Below are 19,252 nucleotides of genomic sequence, written 5' to 3' on the forward strand. Positions count from 1 at the left end.
CAATCCCTACTTAATGAGAGCTATGACTTTCTCCAGCACTAGAGAAAATGACTTCACAAACAGTCTTTCCCTCAGGTGATGTGGGCAGTGAAAGAGAGGTGAGCTCAGGGAAACAATCTGGCTTCCTTTGGAGCTTTTCTCTGGCTAGGCTGGGGACAGAATCTCAATTAACTGTTCACTTGGCATCAGGCCATCTGTTGACAACTATAAAAGAATGCTAAAGATGGGCCTGCAATACTTTTCTCTGAATACTGCTGGTCTTCAAGGGAGGTGGGGGACAAGGGGCAGCCAGAATATGCATATATCCAGGAGGGCTGGGAAACAGAGCTGATGAAGTGTCAAGAGTTCCTGTAAGCATGCCCTGCTCTCTTTCAAATCTCTCAGGATCCATGTGATTTTGATCTGCTGAGTTTGCTGTGGGGGTCTCATGGCCATTTCCATGGCATGGGAAGATGTAAAGCCTGTTCCTCTTCCCAACAGGATGATGTAGGGAATTCCCTCCTTCAGATCCACCTTCTGCACTTCTGTATGTGAAAGAAGATGATGAGCTGAATTAATCACAGAAGCTGCTACTGTACATGTGCCTCCATTAGAGTACAGTCAGCCAGCAAAGTCTTTTCCTGATGACATAACTTTAGGAACTTGGTATCTGGTGTTACAGAGTTCCCGGGCAATACTCTGGAACTGCTCCCCAGAAGGCCAGTCAGGACTTTGGGGAGCCTCCTCTCCCTTGGAGCAGACTGTCTCCAGGGCAAGAAGCTCACACGGCTTTACCTCCTGGGTCTGACTTTGGAGCATTCAGCATATGCCCCTCCATGCGCTTCCCCCAGAGAGTCCGCCCAGGCGGGGTCCTGAGGAAGCTGCGGGGTCCTGAGGAAGCTACAGGGTCCTGCACCCCCACTTCACAGTCAGACGTGACTCTTAGCCAGCCAGTAAAATAGAGGTTTATTCGATGACAGGAACACGGTCTAAAACAGAGCTCGTAGGTACAGAGAACCGGACCCCTCAGCCGGGTCCATTCTGGGGCCCAGCGAGACTCCTCGTTCCCAGCCAGCTCCCAAACTCAAAACCCCCTCCAGCATCTCCTCCTCTGGCTTTCTCTCTTTCCTGGGCCAGGAAGTCACCTCATCTTTGTTCACATTTAGCTATCCCCTTGCAAGGGGGGAAGGGCCCTGGCCATTTGTTGCTAGGAGACAGAGGGTCAGTGATTTATGCACACTGGCCTTTATCCCACCACCTAGAGACTTAAGAAATGCACAGGGGAAACTGAGACACCCACACAGTATTAAGGGAAACATTGAGAACAGTCCCATTTTGTCACATCTGGGTAGGGAACTCTGTTGGGTGGGATGTTCTGTGGTACCATACGGACATGCCAGTCTCTCTGGCCTACTGAAAAAAGTCTTCATTAAACTCAGTTGAGTAAGATCTTCCATACACTCAGTTGGGGTTTGTGGTGGCTTGAGTCCTGTGTTGGAATTGCAAGCTATTACTTTGAGCGGATGAGAGGTGGTTCCTGGTTCTGCTTGCAGGCTATGGGGCTCTGTAGAGAAGCCCTGCCATCAATCGGTCTGGAAATAGCCAGCTTTAAACAAGGTGGGGTAAGATGTGTCCATCTGCCCTAGGGAGCAGCCTGCTTTGTTTCCCTCTGTTTGGGGCTCTTGGGTACTATCATTCTGAATTATAAGAAATAAAGTAATGTTATGTTGCAGCCTTCTAGCAAGAGCATGTATGCCTTTATCTAACTTCTCTGTGCCTAGACTGTGAGCATAATAGTTTTCTTCTTCAAATTCTCTCCTCGGGACCCTTTGTTACTTCAGACAAAGGTATTAAGACCTCAGAACTAATGGCACTGCTGAATCACCTGGCGGTGATGCCAAATACCAGCTACGGCTCTGAAATTCAAGTGGTGTAAAGCTAGGGATGTTCTCAAGACACACAATTCAGTTAAAGAACCAGAAATCCATATTTGTATTATGGTAGATTGTAGAACCACCAATTAAGATCAGGGCCCTAGCTAATACTGTATTAATCAATAATAATAAGATATCATCCTTGCCCTGAAGTGTTTACAATCTAAACAAAAACACAGGGAGGGAGGGAGGGGTGTGATTTGATCAGGGTCCAGTCAGTGACAGAAGTAGGAATGGAACCCTGGCCAGTACCTTATCTGCTAGAACACACTGCCTCTTTTGTGGCTTACAACACATGGTTTCTTTTGGCCTATGAGGGACCATCCGCAGAATTCATATCCAGATCACCCAATAGCCAAACAACTTTGAGTTCTGGCCCATCTCTGCATTAAACTCACTGCAACATAAGCAAAGACAAACCTTGCTGTAGCCTCAGGAAGGCTATTTATTCACACTGCCCTGTGCATGCAATCTGTAGCAATAGTATGCACTATATGTAATTAAAAGTCTGTTAATGTTGTAGCACTCCATGATTAATGCCTTAGGTAGGCACTTCTGATTCTAATACTAATAGGAAGTGACTGGCTCTAAAGTGTGAGTGGTGTTCAGGTACCTCAGGAGTAATAAAAGGTTGCTCTAGGCAGATTGCACGATTCTTTGACTCATTAATTATAGCTGCCCAAAGTGGAAAGTTTATAATTAAACATATAGTTTACTCTTCTACTTTTGGAGGAAGTAAATTAAGGTAATTAGATTTCTTTTTGATTGAGCATATGGAGCCATTTACAAAGCGCACAGGTGTGTTGAACCAGCAGGTTAGCTACAGAAAGAACCCTGGAAAGCCCTGGTTTGTGGTGGCATCATTTTTTTTAATGGTGAAAATGTGGTTAAATTATTATAGGTGGATTTTTGGCTTTTGTAAAGGGGATGGACTACTAGTGCTGGACAGAGGCATAGTGTAGCCAGGAGTTGTAGAAGACTCCCGACCTCCTGCTGCTGCTGCTGTTTGTGTTGTTATAATGCCTAGAGGTCTCAGTTGGAGAGCATGGGCCCTCACTGTGCAAGGTGCCACTCACACACCTAGTCAGCGACAGTCCCTGCCCTGAAGAGCTCAGAGAATCTGGACAAAGAGTGGGTGCTGAGAAGGGGGAGAGGAAGAGGAGGTAGTAGTAGTATCCTCAGTTTACAGATTTGGAAAAGACACACACACAGAGCTTAAAGCCCTGATCCTGCATTAGGAACCAGGCTAGTGCTGAGGTGTCTGGGTTTCAGTTGGTCACTCAAGAAGTCCGTAGCAGAGCTGGGAGTTGAACCCAGTTCTTTTAAGTTCCTTAACCAAAAGACCAACCTTCCTTCACTGGGAGCATGATCAGGCCCTAAACTTCTTGCTAACATCTCTTTGAATGTACCTCAATCCTGTTCTGCATCTCCCATAACTGAGACCCCTCCAGAGACTTGCCTTCAGACCACCTGCAGAACATCCTTCTATTCCGTTCCCACCCACACCTCTGGCAGTGTCCTTCAGTTCTGTCTTACAGCATTTCCAGACCTTACCTTCATTTGATAACAGTCTGCTGAGGACTTCTGATGGGATTAGACCAAGCCTATTTTTTTTACTTGTAAGCAGGGGTGCTGGAACAACTTGTATAGTGAGGGTGCTGAGAGCCATTGAACCAAACTTGTAAACCCTGTATCTGATGGAAACCACTTCATGCCAGGGAGGGAGGCAGCATCCCGATTTCCAGCACCTATACCTGTAAGTTGAATGATAAGAAAGAGGGTTTTGAATTGAAAAATATCAGCGTACATGTGATTTCCCCCCTGCCGGATAGACTTTTTTTAGTGTAAAAAGTGGGGTTAGTTATTTAATAACATTATCTGTTAATTATACTTATTATCATAGTATCTGAGAGCCTCACAATGTCACATATATGGTAGAAAATTACTATGAGTACAAAGCGACAAAGAGTCCTGTGGCACCTTAGAGACTAACAGACGTATTGAAGCATAAGCTGTACGTGCGTCTGACAAAGTGGATATTCACCCACAAAATCTTATGCTCCAATATGTCTGTTAGTCTATAAGGTGCCACAGGACTCTCTTTCGCTTTTTACAGATCCAGACTAACACGGCTACCCCTCTGATACTATGAGTACAATATTACAGATAGGGAACTGAGGCACAGAGAGGCAAATTGACTTGCCTTGATTCACACAGGAAACCGTTAGCCAGCCAGGGGATCAAACCCAGGTCACCCAAGTCCTAGGTGAATTATAATTTGCTAGCACAGAATAACCAGTAGGCCAGTCCCTGTGGGTGGGCTGTATATGAAGACTTCAGATGAAAGCAAAGTGCTTTGAAAACACTTATGAAGCTATGGTGTATGGTGTATGAATCTGTGCATATCTAACCATTCTGCCCATATGTGGAGACATCTGCCATTTGGTTTGATACACTCTGTTACAAAGCAGATATACACAGTGTGCTCTCTTGTGTTGGTTTTCCGTGCACACACACTCACACACACAGACAGTATATATCCTTCAGGGATTCAAATCTGAGTGTGGCTAGGTTGAGGAACTGACTGTGCTTGGACGGATTCTCAGTCCTCCTGCCTCCTACAGCAAATCAGTATATGTTTCTGCAGTAACTCTCAAGTTTAAGCCTCCATGCTCTGGAGGTGGAGTCCAGGGGAGTGTGTGTGAATAATTTCTAAAGTTTTTACAAGGGTGTGTGTGTGTGTGTGTGTGTAAAATATAAAGAAAGAGAAACATACTCCACAACCCCCAGTGAATTATTATCAGTAGTTTATGGAAACTGAGGTAAAGTTAACAAGGAGTCCGGTGGCACTTTAAAGACTAACAGATTTATTTGGGCATAAGCTTTCGTGGGTAAAAAAAAACACTTCTTCAGCTGCATGGAGTGAAAATTACAGATGCAGGCATTATATACTGATATATGAAGAGAAGGGAGTTACCTCACAAGTGGAGAACCGGTGTTGACGGGGCCAATTCGATCAGGGTGGATGTAGTCCACTCCCAATAATAGATGAGGAAGTGTCAATTCCAGGAGAGGCAAAGCTGCTTTTGTAATGAACCTGCCACTCCCAGTCCCTATTCAACCCCAAATTAATGGCGTTAAATTTGCAAATGAATTTTAGTTCTGCTGTTTCTCTTTGAAGTCTGTTTCTGAAGTTTTTTTGTTCAAGTATAGCTACTTTTAAATCTCTTCTAGAATGTCCAGGGAGATTGAAGTGTTCTCCTACTGGCTTTTGTATGTTACCATTCCTGATGTCTGATTTGTGTCCATTTATTCTTTTACGTAGGGACTGTCCGGTTTGGCCAATGTACATGGTAGAGGGGCATTGCTGGCACATGATGGCATATATCACATTAGTAGACGTGCAGGTGAATGAGCCCTTGATGGTGTGGCTGATGTGGTTGGGTCCTCTGATGGTGTTGCTAGAGTAGATATGGGGACAGAGTAGGCAACGAGGTTTCCTACAGGGATTGGTTCCTGGGTTAGTGTTTCTGTGGCATGGTGTGTAGTTGCTGGTGAGTATTTGCTTCAGTTTGGCGGGCTGTCAGTAAGCGAGGACTGGCCTGCCTCCCAAGGTCTGTGAGAGTGAGGGATCATTTTCCAGGATAGGTTGTAGATCGTTGATAATGTGCTGGAGAGGTTTTAGCTGGTGGCTGTACGTGATAGCCAGTGGTGTTCTGTTATTTTCCTTGTTGGGCCTGTCCGGTAGTAGGTGATTTCTGGGTAACCATCTTGCTCTGTCAATCTGTTGGCTCACTTCCCCAGGTGGATATTGTAGTTTTAAGAATGCTTGATAAAGATCTTGTAGGTGTTTGTCTCTATCTGAGAGATTGGAGCAAATTCAGTTGTATCTTAGGGCTTGGCTGTAGATAGTGTGATGTGTCCTGGATGGAAGCTGTATAGCAGTCAGTAGGTTTCCGGTATAGGGTGGTGTGTATGTGACCATCACTTATGTGCACTGTGTGTCCAGGAAGTGGATCTCTTGTGTGAACTGGTCCAGGCTGAGGTTGATGGTGGGGTGCGGTGGAAACTGTTGAAATCCAGGTGGAATTCTTCAAGGGCCTCCTTTCCGTGGGTCCATATGATGAAGATGTCATCAATGTAGTGTAAGTAGAGGAGGGGCACTAGGGGACGAGAGCTGAGGAATTGTTGTTCTAAGTCAGGCATACTGTGGGGTCATGCGGGTACCCATAGCAGTGCCACTGACTTGAAGGTATAAGTTGTCCCCAAATCTGAAATGGTTGTGGGTGAGGACAAAGTCACAAAGCTCGGCCACCAGGTGTGCCGTGGCCTCATCAGGGACTGTTCTTTGCCCATACACAGTCAGTGAAAGAGCTAAAAATAAATCCCAGAGATCTTGACTGCTTGTGCTCATCTGTTTCCACTCTCTTCCACCATTATCAAGGGCTTCATCATTTTTGTATTTGATCTGAAACTTCGGTGGTTACTTCAGTGGTTTTTGATCTAATTTGCAGTTGAGTAAATAGAAGTCAGACTTGTTAAGCCTGGTTCATGGACAAGCTTCATGGCTGAGAATGGCACAACATGTCCCCTTATGACTCAGGTAGGGATATTTTGTAAATAAACAATCTAACTACTTGTACTTCATGGAAGTGTTGGCTTCACCCTCCCTTTCTATGTTGCAGGCAAATACAGGGAGCATATTGATTACCGAGACAGCACTAATGGCATTTGTTTCAACACAGAATTAACCTTGACAAATACATAATAATGACTGTGCCAAGCTCTGCCTTAATGAGCCTTTAAGCCCCTTTTTTGCAACTATGAGTGGTTTATTTTCTGCTTTTTTTTTTTATGAAAAGCAGAGACAATCCCCTCAAACATGGCTTTATCAGAAGGGTGCAGTTGCAGTGTGCCTTGTTGCTTGGTAGATTTGATTTAATAAAGGCCATTTTAAAAAAAGATTCTGAAAAGTGTTTACCATAATGAAACATGAACATTGTTAATTAGTGTGGATTAGAAGTGGAACATCTCCAAAGCAGAGATGCCATCCTGGGCTGTGATCTTGTCGGATTTCACAAAGGGACCTGGTTAGTACTTCTGAGGGAGACATGAAAGAGAAAATCAAAGTGCAGGGGGAACGTTGTAGTCTGAGTCACGGGTGATTCAGGAACTGTCCTGTAAGTCACTACAGAATCGAAGAGGAGGAAGGATGGTCTGATGGTTAGGGTGCTAGTCTGGAACATGGGAGGCCCACATTTGATTCCCGGCTCTGCCACAGTGACTTTGGGCAAGTTACTTGAAGTATTTGTGTAGACAAGCCCTGTTTGCAGCAAGCTGGGGTGTGCTTGGGTATGTCAACACTGCAGCTGGGAGTGTGCTTTCCTCAGCTTGAACAGAGAAGCACCAAATAGCTCCGTTCAAGCTAGCATGCTAAAAATGACTACAAACCCACCCAGACTCCCTGGCTATGTAATCAGGCATGTCTGTGCTACCCGCAGCTCCTCTGCTCTCTTTTTAGAGAGCAAGTGCATGCCTGGTCACGCTGGGAAGCACACTCACCGCTGCAGCTTACCCGTACCGTTAGTGTCTGTGTGCACCCAGCTGCCCTATCATAACAGTTCCCTAGCGTGCTTTAATCCACTCCCAACTCAACGCACGCTAGAGGACGTTTAGTGCATGGCAGGAGGCCCCACACAGACACTTAGCACGTGGCAGAAGAGTACAGGATAAATCCAGCTACCAGTTTGCTGCAAATGAAGCATTTGTGTAGAGGAGCCCCAAGCCAGCCTCTCTGTTCCTCAGTTCCTCAGGGATTATAGTACTTCCCTACCGTGCAAGGTTGTTGTATGGTGCTATTAATTTAAATATTGTGAGGTGCTCGGACTTTGGTGATGAGGACCATTATAAATACCTTACATCAGTTGGAGGTAATTTCTTGAAACCTCCATTGACCGTTTGTTGTATCAGAGGTGTACATGTAGCAGGGCTAAGGCCATGAGCTGGACACCATAGTAAGTGGCAATATTTCATGGGGATGTATAACATACATACCAGCTCTGACCTTTTAGATCAGCTATAGCCTGGTAGTTTCTCTTTCTTACCGTTATTATTTATTTCTGTTGGGACCTTTGTGTGCTATGTGCTTTCCAAACAGAGAAGGTAGTACAATCCCTGCCCCAAGGAGATGGCAAGCTAGTCTTCGTTCCCCTCCCCTACGAAGCTGCTTTCTCCCACTCTTCTCTTCTTTCTGTGATTTAAGACTTTCCAAAGACATGTACTATGTGCCTTCTTAAATTTGGGGTATGATCCCCAATTTAGTGCCTTAAATCAGTGGCTCTCAACTTTCCAGTCTACTGTACCCCTTTCAGGAGTCTGATTTGTCTTGCGTTACCCCCAAGTTACACCTCAGTTAAACTACTTGCTTAGAAAATCAGATTTAAAAATACAGAAGTGTCGCAGCACATTATTACTGAAAAATTGCTGACTTTCTCATTCTGATGTACTGAAAAGAAATAGACTGAGCCTCAGACCATATCCATGAAAGAAGAAAAAAATATAACTTGAGCTCCTCGGTATTCCGAACATCAGAAGTTCAGAACCTTTAATGCCTACAAATTGATAATACCGTCGGAGGAGCGGGGGTTTGTAGCAAACCTGTCAAAAAAACATGTGGCTGCTTGCTGATCATGTGCCATTCTGTTAATTGATCATTAAACTCACTGTAATGAGAAGCTGCCTCCTTCCAATGAGCCGCAGGTTTTGAAGGTGCCTCTGCAGAAACTGTCTTCCACCTCCAAAAAGCTGAAGGGCACTAAGTTTTTATAACTTTGGTCAAATAGTCAACTGCTGCCCATGGCTGTTATCTCTTTATATTTTTTCTGTCTGGCATCTCCGGCATGAGCAAATTATCTAGAAACATGCAGCACTTTGAACTGAAGGCTTTGCCGTGATCACACTATAAGCTACTGCCGCAGAAGCTGGAGCAGCCAGCTGTTCCCAAGTATTTATTCTGCTAGACAATAGTACCAGTCCAGCATTGCATACAAAGTAAAGGCTGATGGCTTATATATTACTGGTATTGTACGCTCCAGAATGCGGGTACCTAAATAAGGAGTGTTCACTTAATCTAAGCATATATAGCGTGTACGTGGCTACTCGCATCAGTATTTGCCTACCAGTTCATGTATGAATCCATGTACCAAGTGACGTCTTTAGTTTGGGAACATCTGGAAATGAGGTTTTAGTACAGTAGGATGTAATAGTTGTGGCATTATGCCCCATATTCTTCAGAGAGAGATTGTTATAATATGATTGTCATAATTAGGATGTATTTTATGCAAGATGGGTCATGTGAGATAACATTGGAAAGTTTGATTTACTGAATATGATTATCATATTTGTATGCATGCATCATTTTTGTATCTGAAGTTCGGAACATTGTCTATTACAAATGTGTTTACACCTGGGGAACGCTGACTAGACAGAATGCAATCAGTCTAGATTTTTGGCTGGAAAGGGCCATTAGGAAGAACAATAGGTCTTAGAAGATGCTAATCTCTCACAGGAAAGCCTTCCTGGGGATGCTGCAAACAGCCTTAGAGTTATGGCTACAAGGTCATGTGATCAAATCACCTGATACTGGACTGTGAATAATGCCAGTACTTTTCCACTGACCAGGGATGGGAACCACACAGGATTCACATCATATGTAAAACCTATTTAAGGTAGGGGAGTGACATAATCAGGGTTTGTTCTTCACTGAATCCCTGCCCAAGATGACTGCTGAAAACATCTAAGAAACAAAGACTGAACAAGGGGAGAAGGACTGAGCCTAGATGGAAGGTTGTCTAGCCTGTGAATGAAATATCTGAAGGTTTAAACTGCAGGCAAGTGCAGCTGGCCTTTGAGAATCTCTGCAGTTTGCCTAAAACAACATTTAGGGTGAAAAACCAATCTCTTTAATATTTTAAGTTTAAATTGCATTTTTGTTTTATTTGCTGGGGAATCTGCTTTGATCTGTTTGCTATCACTTATAATCACTTAAAATCTATCTTTTGTAGTTAATAAACTTGTTTTTATTTTGTCTAAAACCCAGTGTGTGGAATTATAACTTGGGGCAGAAAGCTATGCCTATCCCTCTCCACATTGAAGGAGGAGGCGAATTTCAATGAGCTCACGTTGTATAGTTCTCTCTGCAATGTAAGACGGTGCAATTTTGGGTTTATCCTCTAGAGGGAGGTGTGCACTTGAGTACTGGGCAATTCCCCAGCTTTAGTCTTCCCATACAGCGCTATCTTAGCATCTGTGTGAATCTGCAGCTGGGTGGATCCCTACCTGTATGTGGGCTTGAGAGCCTGTCACAGCAGTACAATGTAAAAGGAGCCCAGGCTGGTGGGTCAGGTGGGCTCAGTGGTACCCCAGTTTCAAGTGGCACCCTGGGGGAACCCAGTCACAATAGTCTGTCACATAGGGTGCCCAGATAGCAAGTATGAAAAATAGGGGCCGAGTGTGGGGGGTAATAGGCACCTATACAAGAAAAAGCCCCAAATATCGGGACTAGCCCTATAAAATTGGGACATCTGGTCACCCTACTCTCACAAGCATGAGGTCAAATTCATCTTTGCTGTAACTCCATTGAAGTCAGCTGCTTTACACATTTGGCTTCATAATTCTGCTGTTGAAAATAAGTTGAACCCAAACCAGTGTTCCCTGAGTGCAAGCTAACTACAAATTAGAATTCAGCACCATTTTAACTCTCTGGTAATAGAATTCTGTTAGTACCAATGGTCAATTAGTTGAATAAATAAGCAGGCAGTTCACTAACACTTAGCATTTCAATGGTGTTTTGCTGAAGTAAGCACTTAATGTAATTGTGTTTCAGCTTGATTTAAGATGACAACTTCTGCATTTTCTAAATATTAATTAGCATTGAATTTCTTCTTATTTAAACTGTGAGGCTGCAAATAGGCAGCGGCGTGATTTACCTCTACCTCCTGTCATCTCATCTCATCTGGGACATTTGAAAGGTAATTCGAAACAATTAGCCTTTGTCTCTTAGCTTCAAGAATGAAGAACAGAGCTTACTTTGTTTATTTGGGCTGGGAATGATCACTACATGAATCAAATGTACAAATAACCTGATTTCTGCAAAGAGTAGGAATAGGCACATGTGGGGCTCATTGCAGGATTGAGGTCTTACATGCACATAGCAGAATCCTGCACTGTACCTATTGTAGTTTCATGTAAATCATTGTCTTGCTGATCAGATTGTTTTGTTCGGAGGCTGGGATAAGCCTGATGCCAAACCACCTTCAGCCCAAGCTTTTAGGGTTAAAACCACATGCATACCAACTAAAATATCCTTGCTCCATGCTACAGGAACAAATGCTTCAGCTTGAGAGTCCGGCCAAACAAAATTCTTTAGATGAGTGGATTACCTGCCAGGTGCTTGGATACCATAGTAATGAGTATGGGATCCGTGCTGGATAGTGGTCCTCTGCCAGCCCCATGTTTTGGGGCCAGAGAAAATCTGCCAGAGAAATCTGTTTCTACAGGGGGGATCCTCTCCACTCACAATGCCTTGGCTCACTCCTAATGGGAAAGCCTGATACTATTTAATAGTCACTTATACCTATTGTATAGGGCCTTTATTTTTTTTCAGAAGTAACGCTAGTGAATTTGAGCGTTTCCACTTTCAGGTGTCCAACTTGAGGCACTGAAAAAGGCCTGATCATCCGAGGAGATGGGATGCTTGGCACCCAAAATCAGGTCCCTTCAGAGTATCTCAGGTTGGATGTTGAAAAGCCAAGGCAATCACAATCATCAGTCTATCTTAAAAATTTAGGTGCAGGGCTTTGGGACCATTCTCTAGAATATAATAGAGAATTACATTCCTTCTGTAGGATGATTCTAAAAACAGAGACAGCATCTGCTTTTCTGTTAAATTCTGTAGAATAATTTTAGAGTAATTCCTGTTTTCAACCCCCTTAAATTCTACTAGCATGCTTCCATAATGACCACCCATGACTGTACAACCTAGAACCTAATAATGGAAGTACCAGCCCATGGCTGTGTTTTGAAAGCTGCTGTAATTCCCAGTTAAACCATTCGTGAAATGGATCCTTCAGAAACTCCATACAAGTCATCACACTCTTGAACCATATTTATATTAATCTATTTCAGATCAAATCCTTCTGTAACCTGTTTGCATCCATCCATCTATATCTAATCCTTTCTTGGTTCTTATTCAACACTTCTTCTTATGGGCTGAGACTTTCAAATCACTCTGGGGAATTTAGGTGTTCAGCTCCCATTAATTTTAATAGGAAATAGATATCCAAGTCACTTTGTCAGCTTTGAAAACCTTGGACCACGGTATTTAAGTGCTCTCCTCTAGAGCAACCACTAAAACAGGTCTTTCACCCAACCAGCCACTAGGGATAGATGGGTCTCTTAGCTGGCAGCTATTTGGCTCACTTTCAAAGGTCCAGAGCACTCAGGAGTCTTTCCAAACCCAATGGAATCGCTTGTTTTCAGCACCTCAAAATCATGTCATCTATTAACCAGTAACTAGAATGTTATGAATCTGTTCCCCAGGTCTATGGTCCCTTTTCCACACTCCAGCTATGGCTCTAATCTCACTCCCTTTCTCATTATTATGTACATAATGAGGCAACGAATTTCAGCTGTAATGGACTGATGGCAGCCAATCTGCTTTGAAATTTATGCCTTTTTTTAAATACTCGATCTGTCCAGACCACCTCCGAAACTAAAATGCCTGTATAGCCAGAGAAGAAACAGATTGTAATCCTAGCAAAAGCCTGTCACCAAGTGGCCATCTATCTCCCTGTTACATATATAAAAAATTATAAGCCTTGAAATATCTTGTGTTTCAGAGTTTTATTTTTAGATCTGTACTCTGAATGTGGCATTGGCCACCTGTCAGAGAACAGCAGGGTTAATACAGCGCTTGGTAGCGCTTTCCCATCTGTTCCGGTTTCTGTCCAAACATGGAGTTCTATGAGCGCTCTCTCTAGGAGCATTTTGAGTTATCCAATTCATAGTATTCTGATATAATCAGTCTGGTTTCACTGGCTCACCGCACCTAGCAGGAGAGTATAAAAATTGCTAGGAGACAAAGGTGATTGGAAAGTGGAGACTTTGTTACCTTTTTCAGAAATTATTTTTATTTCAATTCATATTGAATTAGGGGCTGGAGCCTAGGTAGTGGTGGTACAGGAAGATGGGGTTAGCTAAGGCTTTGATATTCTAGCTAATGAGGAATTAGAAAAGGGATGCTACTGTGATTGTTTTTTTTTTCCTCAGGGTCTGGTTATGGTTTTTTCCATGTTGTTCTCTCCACAACAAATCACCAAAACTTTTCAAGTCCTGCCAGGGGCTGACAGCAGTGAGTAATCAGCAGATGCAGGAGGGGAGACGGGATAAAGCCCTTATATTGGGATGGGGAGTAGGTACCTCCTTAGGGAATTGCCTTGTGGGTGCATGCTATCTAGTGAAAATATGCTCTCAGAAGTTCTTTATGAGATGGGGGTAGAAGTCAGTGCAACGAATCTTTCAGTGGAGATAAGACACTGAAAGAGATGGGAAGGCTAATGGTCTGGGCCCAGGACTGGGAGCCTACCACAAGCTTCTGGACCCTAAACCAAGCCCTGACCCTAATTTCTATTCTGAGGTGATGGCTTCCTCGGCTTTCTTAAATCTAGAAGCCACTTAACTGTCATTGGTTATTATGGAGGGAGTAGGGTGACCAGACAGCAAGTGTGAAAAATCAGGACGGGGGTTGGGGGTAATAAAAGCCTATATAAGAACAAGACCCAAAAATCGGGACTGTCCCTGTAAAATCGGGACATCTGGTCACCCTTGGAGGGAGCCGCTAGGCTCAGTCTGATTCAGTAAATGAGAGACCGGGGGGGAGGAAGCACCCCATAAAAAAATCCATAGATTTGGTACCAATTGTCCCCACCATGCTGACAATCCCTGCTGAGAGGCCACTGAATGGAAGCTGAAGTATTCCCTCCTCCAGAAGTTTCTGTGCAATACAGAAAATATGTTGGTGGGAGGAGTGGGGCAGAGACCAGGAGTTAAAATGCCTGGGTCTTGCAGCCTCATTGGGGATAGTGAAAATACCAGCAATTCCTAGCTCTTATCTAACACTTTTCAGCAGTAGAGCTCAAACTGATTTACAGAGGAGGTCAGTAACATTATCCCCATTTTACAGATAGGGAAACAGAGGCGCAGAGAGGGGAAATGATTTGCCAAAGGTCACCCAGCAGCCCAGTGGCAAAGCCAGGAATAGCACCCCAGTCTCCCACGGCCCAGTCTGCTGTGCTATCCCCTGGGACTCGAGCTGGGGTGAATACAGGGACACATTGCTTATAGTGGCTGTTCCTATACTCGAAATGGTCTTTAACGACTACTTCTGGGCTTAGGCGTATAAATCTTGATCCTGTGCCTTTAAAGCTAATGGGACAGCTTTCATTGACTTGAACGAGAGCAGGATCAAGCCCATCAACACAGCAGTATGCCCATTCTGGGGGAAAGAGGGAGTCACTACTTTGGGCTGTAGGGCTGTCCGCCTTTACCCTTTCCACCAGCTTTAAACACACTCAGCAGATTTAAAGCCCATTCAATTCAAATACACAAGCAACCATTTGAAGATTGTGACTTTATTATGGAATCCTAATTAAATCACTGTTCACCACATTTTTCCCCCCTAACCCATGAAATAACCATGAAACTTGGTGACTTTTTGCAAGCAGCCACCATGAAATCAAGCACAAATTTTCCATCAGAAACAGACAACTGTGGAGATTAGACCAAATAAGGCTGGAGGCATTCGATCTCTGCTGGCTAATTAGAAGTATTTCTCATCTGAAGTGGGAGCTTTAACTCTACTAACTTACCTTAGGCCTTGATGCCAAATACAATATTCAGAAAAACCTGGAAAATGTCCTTCTCTGTATCTGAAGTATAGGTGTCTGCAGTGGAGGGATGCAGATGTTAAGATGCCTGCTTTTTACCTAGAGATGAGTGGAGGGTGACCAGATAGCACCTGTGAAAAAACGGGACAGGGAGTGGAGGGGGGTTAATAGGCTCTTATATAAGAGAAAGCCCCCAAAAATGGGACTGTCCCTATAAAAATGGGACATCTGATCACCCTAGATGAGTGGAACCAATTTGGGAAAGTTCATGCATAGTTACTTCCAAACAATAGGCCTCCTTACAGCCCTAAAGCATTCTACTTATCCATGATGATGAGCAGCTTAAAAGGAGCAAAGAGATGTAAATAATAAGCTGCTACGGGATGCTAACCATAAATACAAGTAAGCGGCATGTAAATACACTGCAGTGGAAAACTTAAAATAATTACAGCCCTAACCACTGGACTAGGGCATATTCTGGGGAAGGTGCCTCAATTTCTCCCCTTAAAGCTGTTCCACTGTTTCTACATAATTAACTATGCACGGGGCCAGAAGAAGAGAGAATGACTCTGTCCCAGTGGTTAGGACACTCACTTGAATTCGGAGGACAACCCAAATTCAAATCCTTTTTCGGCATCAGGCAGAAAGGGGGACTTGAACCAGGTTAGCCCACATCCCAGGTGTCCTAACCTCTGGGCAAATGGCTATGAGGGAGGCTACTCCCTCATTCCGATTTTGTGAGGTGGTGCTCAGAGCACCCCTTCTGATGAGGCCTCACAGGAGAGAGAGGCGGGGAATATCTAGTTTGAGGATTTTGCCAAGGCGTGAGACAGGTGCCAGCCATCAGGACTAAGCTGGAAGTGCATGTGCCCAGCAGCAGAAAATAAGGCACCTTGGGGACAGCAACGGTGGAAATTTAAGCACTTCCAAGGTTAATTGGCAGCTGAACAGGAGTTTTGAGGACTTCAGTGGCACCTAAGCCTTCCTGTGGATCTGGGCCTGACTTGCCCAAAATCATAGTGGGAATCTGTGCCAGAGCCAGGAATTGAACCTGAATCTTTGAAGTTTCTGGCTAATTCCCTAACCACTGGATCTTTCTTTCTTACAATAGTTTGAGCATATGTGCATGCACACGTGTGTATATATGTATAAAAAGATGTCTAAATTAAAAGTCTAAATTCAGAATCATCAAATTTTGATGAATGAGCCCAGAACTGGACAGACAGACACCATCCCTCCTGAATTTGGGTAAATTCAGTTCTGGATTGCATATCTCAAAGCCCCACACTCTGAAAACTGCTGGGTCAGGTAGCTTAAGCTACTTCACTAAAGTAATATTGCACCCACAAAAACCCTTTGACTTGAACAAACGTGTTGTTGCAGTGATTTAGCAAATGAGAGAGAGGACGCTGCTAGTCTTTTACCCTCCTTCTGCTCTGGTTTGACGAGATTTGGCTTGGCCACTAGTGCCGTGCAAAAGGTTTAATTCCCAACATTCCAAAGGAGGCAACTTCGCCTACTGACCAGGGCACTGGACTGGGCGTTAGGGGACCTGGGTTTTGATTCCCAACTCTGCCACTGGTCTGCTACACGACCTTGGGAAAATCACTTCCCTTCTCGAGCTTCCATTTTCCCCTTTGTTTTTCTTATCAATGTAAATGTTATGCTCTTTGGGAACAGGGCTGTCTCACTGCGTGCTGGCAGGTGCAATAATAATACAAAGCTATTCGCCCATGTATATCACCAGTAGGGTAGGTATTAGGTCTGAGCATATAGAGCCCAGTATCACCTTCTGTGCCTACCTTCTCCACTTTGGGGCCAGATTTACAAAGGTATTTAGGTGCCTAAAGATGCCAATAGGTGCATAGGCACTTCTGCAAATGTCACTAGGAGCCTAACTCTCATTGACTTCCATGGGATTTAGATGTCTAACGCAGATGCTTTTGTAAATCCCACTAGGTGCCCATCTGCATCTCCATGTGCCTAAATACTTCCATAAATGTGGCCCTTGGTTCTCACTGGTTTCTCCTTGGTTTGCCCTTGTGCACGCAAGCAAATATCTGGCCCATAACACATTGGGCATGGCTTATACACAGCAGAGTTCTTTCCATTGCAATCTTTTTCCCACAATCAGGGTTTGTTTTCCTCTGTGCTCCCAGGATAAATAATTTCAGTCTATTTTTAAATTCTCCAATGTGGTGTCTTTCTCCTCTGCAAGTTTTGTTATTGACTGTCAGTTAGGAACAGTTGCTGCTGAAGGATGGCTGCTTTTTTTTAACCTCCCTTCTCTGTTCTCTCAACATCAGCTGTATTCACCGCCGGATGAATAACCGGACCAAACATCCAGTAATAGACTCTCTGTCCTGACAACATCACTGAGAGGCTAAGAAGTCCTGAGATTTCACCACTGTCCCTTGATCTTTGTCACTTTCCCTCCTGATCCATTTGGAAACCCTTGTGCTGCTTATGGTGTCTGGCAGCACAGGATTTCAAAAGCAGCCATCAGCCGGAAAGCAAGGAAGCAGTCTGGCATTTAAAGAAAAAGATCACTTTCTTTTAGGCCTCTCCGTTTCACTGACTGCTGTAGTGCTGAAGGCTGGGCACCCCATCACCTGTCTGAGACTCCATGTGTAAATGATAATTTTACATTCCATTATGCTGTTGTGGACATTGGCGGAGTTAGGGACTCAGATCCTCAAAGGTATTTAGGTGCCTAACTGCCATTGCAAGCTATGCGAGTTAAGTGCCTAAATACTTTTGAGTATCTGGGCCTCAGCATCCATTAACTTTCAGTGGGAGATGGGTACCTTAATTGCTCTTTGTGCCTTTGAAAATCTACCCTAAAAGGCTTAGGTTAGTGTTAAGATCAAGTCCCTCATCCCTTTATTTGAAGAATGTCCCTTAAAAGGTGACTTGAATGCTGTCTATAAACACCTATATGGCTACACCTACATCACCAATAGCTGAAGGTTTTTTAATTGATCTGACACAGCCATAACAAGATCCAATGCTTGGAAGCTGAAGCTAAACAAGTTCCAATTAGGAAATTTAGTTCAGATTTTGAACGGTGTGGGTGATTAACCATGGGAACAGAGTACCCAGGGATGAGGTAGATTCTCTGTTCCTTGAAATCTTTTAAATCAAGAGCTGATCTCTTTCTAAAAGAGATGTTTTAGCTCCACCTAGGAGTTGTGGGCTTGATTCAGGCATCATTTGGTGCAATTTTATGGCTTGTTCATTCACAGATTAATTGATTTTAAGGCCAGAAGGGACAGTTCTGATCTCGTGAATGACAAAGTCACGCCCACTCTGAAATCCTCACCATTTCTTTTTGGTTCCAGAAAGGGAATGGAGCTGTTTGGAAAATATCTTCCATAATAGAAGGTTCAGAGTGGACATTCTAATTCTGCAGGTCTGCGTTTGTTACTTTCCCCACACTCGGCTGCATAATGTCATTCTGATTTCCTCCCTCTGCTTGTCGTCTTTCTCCAGAGGCGTCTGTTCTGAAAAGTCACCTTGTCTCTCTAAGATGCTCAAAACTTACCACCACTGTGACCTGATCACCGGAGCAGTATTTGCATTCTGTTCTCTTGAGTACAAAGGAATTTGAAGCTAGCCTCTGGCTTGTTAAGACACCTTTTTGTGTTGCTGTTGTTCAATGGGATGTTACCGCTCTACAACTCAAGATTTTAATTGAATTTATGTCAAGGCAATAATAGCTGACTGGCACTGCCTCTCTCAGCATCGCTACAAAGGTTTTTTATTTTGGCTCAGGTAGTTTCTACAGGTGCCATGACTTTAAGTTCTTCTTGCACTGTTTAACAAATGTTATCGCTGTCACTGCGACTGGGATGAGGATATGTCTGTAGGAAGAGAAAATCCAGTCAGGTGTCCAACTCGCCCCTTTGACAGCCTCAGCAGAGAGTCTGAAAACTTGGTACACATGGAGAATATAGTAACCGTAGTATCTGGCACTTGCGGGGGTTGATTCTGCCCTCTCTTGTACCCAGGGGCGGCTCTAGCTTTTTTGCCGCCCCATGCACGGCAGGCAGGCTGCCTTCGATGGGATGCCTGCAGGAGGTCCCCAGTCCCGCGGATTCAGCAGCATGCCTGCAGGAGGTCCGCTGGTCCCGCAGCTTCAGTATACCTGCCGCCGAATTGCCACCGAAGCTGCAGAACTGATGGACCGCCCAGAGGCAAGCCGCCAAAGGTTGCCTGACTGCCGCCCTCACAGGGACCGGCAGGGTGCCCCCCATGGATTGCCACCCCAAGTACGCGCTTGGAGCACTGGTGCCTGGAGCCGCTGCTGCTTGTACCAATCTAAACTAGAATATAGCACGTGTGGTCCACCGGGCTAGATCCTCAGCTGCTTTAAACTGGCACAGCTCCACTGAC

The 19,252-nt window shown here is 44.3% G+C and overlaps 1 long non-coding RNA gene across 4 annotated transcripts in view; it reads left to right on the top strand.

Annotated features, from left to right (window-relative positions):
- The window catches only part of LOC120396769, a 432,090-nt gene that overhangs the window by 288,511 nt on the left and 124,327 nt on the right, over positions 1-19,252 (top strand). The gene's annotated exons all lie outside the window — the stretch shown is intronic.

Source organism: Mauremys reevesii, linkage group 2, assembly GCF_016161935.1.
Source record: "Mauremys reevesii isolate NIE-2019 linkage group 2, ASM1616193v1, whole genome shotgun sequence".
Lineage (NCBI taxonomy): Eukaryota > Metazoa > Chordata > Testudines > Geoemydidae > Mauremys > Mauremys reevesii.